General features: G+C 30.9%; 1 non-coding gene across 1 annotated transcript; it reads left to right on the plus strand.

The window, feature by feature from the left end:
• The first annotated feature begins 591 nt into the window (after nucleotides 1-591).
• Nucleotides 592-663, plus strand: TRNAC-GCA (transfer RNA cysteine (anticodon GCA)). Its single transcript has one exon. It is a non-coding gene; the product is annotated as a tRNA-Cys (tRNA).
• Nucleotides 664-8,821: the final 8,158 nt, after the last annotated feature.

Consider the following 8,821-nt stretch of genomic DNA (forward strand, 5'->3'; position numbering starts at 1 on the left):
TAACCTCCGACCCTTATCTATCTGTCCCCTTATTTATCTACTTATTTAGCAAGCCTCATGGAATAGGATTGTATAATAGTATTGTTAAAACTATGTAGACCTAACTATTTTGTGAAATATATCATTCTATTCATGTTGTATTTTCTTTTAAAAATGTATTGTTTGTTAATAAACTAATAAAGGATTATTAAAAAAATAAATAAATAAATAACCTTTTGAGAAAACTTTTAAGAAAGCATGATAACTTTAGAATGATATCCTTTAAATGATATTAACATTAGGAACAACAAATACTTGACTAAAATATTATTAACGGTACAATGTAGTTTTACCAGACTTTCTGATAGTCATAAATAAGTTGATTGTGCTTTTATAAAGCTTCCATAAATATTTAAATTTACATGTTTATCAGTTCATAGACAGTTTGTTAGTATCTGAAAGACCATTCAAATGTAAAGAACAGTAATTAATCATAAATAAATACAAAAATATTTGCCAAAATTATTGTTACATATTTTTGTTTTTTTACTAAATTCTGGACATTTTCTATAACACACATTACTAAACAAGTAATATAAGTAAGGTTTCCATGGGGATATAGCTCAGTGGTAGAGCATTCGACTGCAGATCGAGAGGTCCCTGGTTCAAATCCCGGTGTCCCCTTTGTTTATATCTTTATCAAATGCCATTCAAATCTGACTAATAAAAATGTGTAGTATTTAAAAAGTGCTAATTGATTATAATTATTCATCTCAATTTATAGAGCTAACCCACACTGTTTTTAAATAAATAAAAGTAAATTGATAATACTTTACATGAAGATATAAACTTCTAATCCAATGTTATCTTCAAGATTGAGTGTGAAAAGATAACCTTTTGAAGATACTTTCAAGAAAGCATGATCATTTTAGATTGATATCCTTAAATTATATTATTGTGAAAAATTATTGTGTAAAATATTAATAATGGTATAATATAGTTTGACCAGACTTTCTGATAGTCATAAATAAGTTGATTGTGCTTTTATAAAACCTCCATAAATCTTCACATGAATATCACTTCATACATGTTATTGATATCTGAAAGTCTATTCAAATGTAGAGAGCAGACATAAATGATAAATAAATACAAAAACATTTTACCAAATTATTATTACATATTTTTTATTTTATTTATTTAGTTATTACTAAATTCTATACTTTTTAGATAACAAACCTTACACAACCAAAAGTAGATGGCAATTGTCAGTGGGGCTATAAATCATTGTTGGAGCATTTGATTGCAGTTTCAGAGGTCCCTGGTTCAAATCCAGGTTTCTCCCTTAATAATACCCTTGTATTTAGGAAATGCCATTCAAATCTAACTTAAAAATGTGCTTGTTGATTGTAATTACTCATGTCAATTTATACATCTAACCAACACTATTTCTAAACAAATAAAAGTACATTGTAAATACTTTACATAAAGATATAAACTGTTAGCCAAATGTGATCCTGAAGATTGAGTGTGAAAAAATAGCCCTTTGAGGATACTTTCAAGAAAGCATGATAACTTTAGTATGATATCCTCAAATTATATTAACATTAAGAACAACAAATAATTGACTACAATATTAATAATGTTACAATATCGTTTGACCAGATTTTCTGGTAGCAATATATGCGTATTGTGCTTTGATAAAGCCTCCAAAAATCTTCACATTTTCATGCATATCACTTCATACACAGTTTGTTGATATATGAAGTTTCGGTCAAATGTCAAAAGCAGACATTAGTCATAAATAAAAACACAAATAGTTTAACAAATTATTATAACATAATTAATTTTGTACTAAATTCTATATATTTTATATAACAAACTGTATATAAAATGCTATGAAAACTTGTTTTCCATTGGGTTATAGCTTAGTGGTAGAGCAATTGACTGCAGGTCAAGAAGTCCTTGGTTCAAATCTGTGTGACCCCTTTGTTTATACCTTATGAAATGTCATTCAAACCTGACTAATAACATGTGTAGTATTTAAAAAGTGCTTTTTGATTATAATTATTCATGTCAATTTATAGATCTAACCCATGCTGATTTTAAACAAGTAAGAGTACATTGTAAATACTTCTCATAATAATATAAACTGCTAGCCCAATGTAGAAAACTTTTAAGAAAGCATGATAACTTTAGAATGATATCCTTTAAATGATATTAACATTAGGAACAACAAATAATTGACTAAAATATTATTAACGGTACAATGTAGTTTTACCAGACTTTCTGATAGTCATAAATAAGTTGATTGTGCTTTTATAAACCTCTATAAATATTTAAATTTGCATGTATATCACTTCATAGACAGTTTGTTAGTATCTGAAAGACCATTCAAATGTAAAGAGCAGTAATTAATGATAAATAAATACAAAAATATTTGACAAAATTATTGTTACATAACTTATTTTTTTTTACTAAATTCTGTACGTTTTCTATAACACACATTACTAAACAGGTAATATAAGTATGCTTTCCATGGGGATGTAGCTCAGTGGTAGAGCATTTGACTGCAGATCGAGAGGCCCCTGGTTAAAATCCAGGTGTCCCCTTTGTTTATATCTTTATCAAATATCATTCAAAGCTGACTAATAAAAATGTGTAGTATTTAAAAAGTGCTTATTGATTATAATTATTCATCTCAATTTATACATCTAAACCACACTGTTTTTAAACAAATATAAGTAAATGGTAAATACTTTAAATGAAGATATAAACTTCTAATCCAATGTTATCTTCAAGATTGAGTGTGAAAAGATAACCTTTAGAAGATACTTTAAAGAAAGCATGATCATTTTAGATTAATAGCCTCAAATTATATTATTGTGATGAACAATAAACAATTGACTATCTAAAATATTAATAATGGTATAATATAGTTTGACCAGACTTTCTGATAGTCATAAATAAGTTGATTGTGCTTTTATAAAACCTCCATAAATCTTCACATGAATATCACTTCATACATGTTATTGATATCTGGAAGTCTATTCAAATGTAGAGAGCAGACATAAATGATAAATACAAACACATTTTACCAAATTATTATTACATATTTTTTATTTTATTTATTTAGTTATTACTAAATTCTATACTTTTTAGATAACAAACCTTACAAAACTGAAAGTAGACAGCAATTGTCAGTGGGGCTATAAATCATTGTTGGAGCATTTGATTGCAGTTTTAGAGGTCCCTGGTTCAAATCCAGGTTTCTCTCTTAATAATACCCTTGTATTTAGGAAATGCCATTCAAATCTAATTTAAAAATGTGCTTGTTGATTGTAATTACTCATGTCAATTTATACATCTAACCAACACTATTTCTAAACAAATAAAAGTACATTGTAAATACTTTACATAAAGATATAAACTGTCAGCCAAATGTGATCCTGAAGATTGAGTGTGAAAAAATAACCCTTTGAGGAAACTTTCAAGAAAGCATGATAACGTTAGTATGATATCCTCAAAGTATATTAACATTAAGAAGTCAAATAATTGACTACAATATTAATAATGTTACAATATGGTTTGACCAGATTTGCTGGTAGCGATATATAAGTGTATTGTGCTTTTATAAAGCCTCCAAAAATCTTTACATTTTCATGCATATCACTTCATACACAGTTTGTTGATATATGAAGTTTCGGTCAAATGTCAAAAGCAGACATTAGTCATAAATAAATACACAAATAGTTTAACAAATTATTATAACATAATTCATTTTGTACTAAATTCTATACATTTTATATAACAAACTGTGCATAAAATGCTAAGAAAACTTGTTTTCCATTAGGTTTATAGCTTAGTGGTAGAGCAATTCACTGCAGATCAACGAGCCTTTGGTTCAAATCCGTGTGACCCCTTTGTTTATACCTTATGAAATGTCATTCAAACCTGACAAATAATGTGTAGTATTTAAAAAGTGCTTATTGATTATAATTATTCATGTCAATTTATAGATCTAACCCATGATGATTTTATACAAGTAAGAGTACATTGTAAATACTTTTCATAAAAATATAAACTGCTAGTCCAATGTAATTTTCAAGATTGAGTGTGAAAAGATAAGCTTTTGAGAAAACTTTCAAGAAAGCATAATAACTTTAGAATGATATCCTTTAAATGATATTAACATTAGGAACAACAAATAACTGACTAAAATATTATTAACAGTACAATGTAGTTTCACCAGACTTTCTGATAGTCATAAATAAGTTTATTGTGCTTTATAAAGCCTCCATAAATATTTAAATTTGTATGTATATCACTTCATAGAAAGTTTGTTAGTATCTGAAAGACTAGCTTGAGGAAACTTTCAAGAAAGCATGATAACTTTAGTATGATATTCTCAAATTATATTAACATTAAGAACGACAAATAATTGACTACAATATTAATAATGTTACAATATCATTTGACCAGATTTGCTGGTAGCGATATATAAGTGTATTGTGCTTTTATAAAGCCTCCAAAAATCTTCACATTTTTATGTATATCACTTCATACACAGTTTGTTGGTATCTGAAAGACCATTCAAATATAAAGAGCAGTAATTAATCATAAATAAATACAAACATATTTTACCAAATTATTGTTACATCAATTATTTTTTAATTATGTTGTTTACTAAATTCTGCAAATTTTCTATCACAGACATTCAAATACAGGGAAGAAAAAGCTGCTTTTCATGGGAGCTCAGTGGTAGAGCGTTTGTTTGCAGTTCGAGAGGTTCCTGGTTCAAATCCAATTGTCCCCTTTGTTTATATCTTTACGAAATGCCTTTAAAATCTGACTAATAAAAATGTGTAATATTTAAAAAGTGCTTATTGATTATAATTATTCATTTCAAATTATACATCGAACCCACTCTGTTTTAAAACAAATAATAGTATATTGTAAATACTTTACATGAAGATATAAACTTCTAATCTAATGTTATCTTCAAGATTGAATGTGAAAAGATAACCTTTTGAAGATAGTTTCAAGAAAGCATGATAATTTATAAATTATATCCTCAAACTTTATTAACATTACGAACAATAAATTATTGACTTATTTCAATTAATACTGGTACAATATAGTTTGACCATACTTTCTGATAGTCACAAATAAGTTGATTGTGCTTTTATAAAGCCTCCATAAATCTTCACATAAATATCACTTCATACACATTATTGATATCTGAAAGTCCATTCTAATGTAGAGAGCAGACATAAATGATAAATAAATACAAAAACATTTTACCAAATTATAATTACAAATTTTTTATTGCATTTATTTATTTTTTACCAAATTCTATATGTTTTAGATAGCAAACCTTACAAAACAAACAGAAGATGGAATTTTTTGTTGGGCTATAAGTCATTGGTAGAGTAATTGACTGCAGTTTTAGAGGTCACTGGTTTTAATCCAGGTTTCCCCTTTGAAAACACCCTTATATTTAGGAAATGCCATTTATAGAAACATAGAATTTGACGGTAGATAAGAACCAAAAAGGCCCATCAAGGCTACCCATATTACGTTACTTTTTTCTTAGGATAGCCTTATGCATGTCCCAGGCATTTTTAAATTAATTTACAGTCTTGTGTTTACTACCTAAGATGGAAGTTTATTCCATGAATCCACCACCCTTTCTGTAAAAAAAAAAATGCTTCCTCAAATTTCTCCTGAATCTGCTACCCTCTAACTTTAGATTGTGACCCCTTGTTTTGGCATTTATTTTTGTGTGGAAAATTCTTTCAGTTTCTACTCTATTAAAGGGACAGTAAACATACATTTCATATATCTGCATGTAATACACTACTATAAAGTTTAATATGCTCAGATACTGATCTAAAAATTCAGTATAAAACCTTTTAAAAACTTACTCTAAGTAAGCTACAAGTTAAGCACTGTTGATTAGATAAGCAGAAACACCCAGGGAAAGTGGCTAAATTGCTGACCCTCCCCCCTTCCCTGCATATGAAAACACAGATTATACAAACAGAAGCCAGCAGTAGACGGGAAAAGTGCATCTACTTCTGACCCAAAGAGGTTGTGTTAGGAGTCTGAAAAGATGCCCAATGTTACAAATTTTTGTATCATCAGCAAACCAGCAAACCTTCCCCTTAAGCCCACATCCTAGAACTAACCCTTGGGGAACAACACTAGTAACTGATGCCTCATTTGAATGTACTCCATTAATTTAAACCCTCCGTCATCTATCTTTAAGACAGCATTCTACCCACATAACAATCTTAGCATCTACTCTAAGGCAATACATTTTGTGAATGAGTTTGTTGTGTGGGACGGTGTCAAATGCTTTGCTAAAATTTAGATATGCAACATCTACAGCTCCTCCCTGGTTTATTAATTTAGTTACATGGTCAAATAAATCAATTAGATTAGTCTGACATGATATTCCAGCAGTGAAAACATGTTGTCCTTTGTCTTCTAAGTTGTTTGTCTGAAAGAAAGAAAGACACAAGTCTTTCCTTTAAAATAGTTTCCATTAATTTCCCTGCAATTGAGGTCAAACTGACTGTCCTATAGTTAGCAGAATCTTCCCTACTACCCTTTTTATGAAGAGGGACTACATTGGCAATTTTACAGTCTTTTGGAACAACCCCTGTTAGAAGCCACCGATTAAATAAATCAGCTAATGGAGTAGCTATCACGCATAGAAGTTCTCTTAGAACCATTGGATGAATATTATCTGGACCCACAGACTTATTTACTTTTAATTTTGATAAAGCCCTTGAAACCTCTTGCTGTAAAACTCTTGAGAAAACTATCACCAAGACAATTGGGCTATTATGACAGCATAGACCAAACAGTCTGAGATGAAATATAATAAACTTAGGTAATTTGCTGTTAATGCAAGCACAGCAAATCAAAGCACACTGATTTCTCAGATCTGTTATTGCCTCACAGATAGGAATCAGTGTAGGATTGCATGTAATTATAAAAGTCTTTTATGGTCACTAATAAGCAACAGTAAACTTTGTTTTTATACCTGCCTGCAATAAATTGAGAGATTATGCAGGAGTGGTTGTTTGTGCAAAAAAGAAGTGTGAGAACAGCTTGCTGTTACTAGTTGTACTGTCTCTTTAAATAGCACACCGGTGCAGGTCTTGTGAATAAGCAAGTAAGTTGAAAGGAGCACAAACTTTGTATAAGCAGAGTTAGAGCTTTAGATGTAATGTCTGTATAAATATGCAGTTAAATGGAAAGCAGATTACATTTAAGAAAAGCACTCTGTGCTGTTAAGCTCAAGATGTAATGTGAGCTTTAAACGGAAAAATAGTCCTTACTTTACAAAGGTAGGCTTGTCTGTGTAATGCAGTAGGGAATGCACACAGCTTGAACTCCAGGCAAGCTGACAGGTTTAGTTCAGTACTTCAGTAGAAATAAATAAAGCTTGTAATTTAGCAAAGCAATGATGTCCATTTGCAAACAGGTAGCAGAAGTGCAATGAATCCAATTAGGAAGGATCAAGAAAGGAGTCTGAAATGAAGGCTTAATTTCCAAGTAGCAGGAACAAACAAACAAACTGTGAAACAGTCTTATCCGCAATAACTAAGCACCTGTTTAATGTCAGGTGATCCCTTAAGTAAAGGGAAAGGTAAAACCATGTGATGTGGAAATGGAAGGAGAGATGCAAAACACGGAGTAGAATCCTCACACTTCCTCTATAAAAAGAAAAGTACTACTCACATTATCATTTACAGTAACATCCCTTAATAGAATCTCACTATCTTTACCATCTGTTGTAAAGACTGAACAAAAGTAATAATTTAAACAGTTTGCTATTTGTGAATCTTCCTCCACTTCTCTATCATCATTCTTGAGTCTTACTATCCCTCTGTTAGTTAGTTTTTCTCTTTTCACTGATATATCTAAAGATGGTTTTGTCACAATTTTTACGGATAGTGCTATTTTCTCTTCTGCATCAGCTTTAGCCTGTAACGCTGCTCGCTGCTTGTCTCTTGTGGCCGTTGCCACAGATGCTGTTGGCTGTCCTCCTGTTGCCATGGCTGTTGCCATGGGCGCAGCGGTTCCTTCTGGCGCTCATCGATGACGTAATCATGGCACGCTGGGTCCTTCTGTGTAAGGCTTCTGATTATCTGAAATGATAACCACTCAGTCTCACACCAAACTTTGGGTTCAACAAGTTGTTAATTTGAACCCTGTTATGCTCATAGATCTGAGGGTTAACGCTTATGAATAACACTCCAGATAGATGTAGCACCACAGGTTAAATATACAAGGCAACACAGAATTGAGGTCTGTTGCTTAAGTAATGTGAGGTTGTATACAGATCAGCAAACTACCAGTTTAGAAGAAATAATGGAATATTTACATATATACTGTATACAAGAATCTAAATACCACAAATTATACTTCCTGAATAATCCTGCAGATATCTGAGTATTGCCTAGAGAGAGCAGGATTCCCTATACAGGCAAAGAGATTTTAGGCATCAAGAGTATAACTGGTTATATAGTAGCAAAGAGACAGTAAAATTTATGAGGGTAAAAAGCTGATAACAGATTGGTAAAAACTTGTACCTTAAGCCTGGTTGAAGATACGCTTTATGAGGCTTGCAAACAAGGAAGCGTATAATAGGCAGAATCATTGTAGAAATACCTTCTTAAAAGAGCTGTAGAGATCTGTTATCCACAAACTGTCAGCTGAAATACCAATGCGGCTGGCGTGTGACATCACAAGCAGAATCTGGAAGAGCAGAGAAACATGTGGTTCAGCTTTGCAAGCTGACAGTTATGGCTGAGAAGAAACACACGCT

Source organism: Bombina bombina, chromosome 7 (genome assembly GCF_027579735.1).
Source record: "Bombina bombina isolate aBomBom1 chromosome 7, aBomBom1.pri, whole genome shotgun sequence".
NCBI classification, from domain to species: Eukaryota; Metazoa; Chordata; class Amphibia; order Anura; family Bombinatoridae; genus Bombina; species Bombina bombina.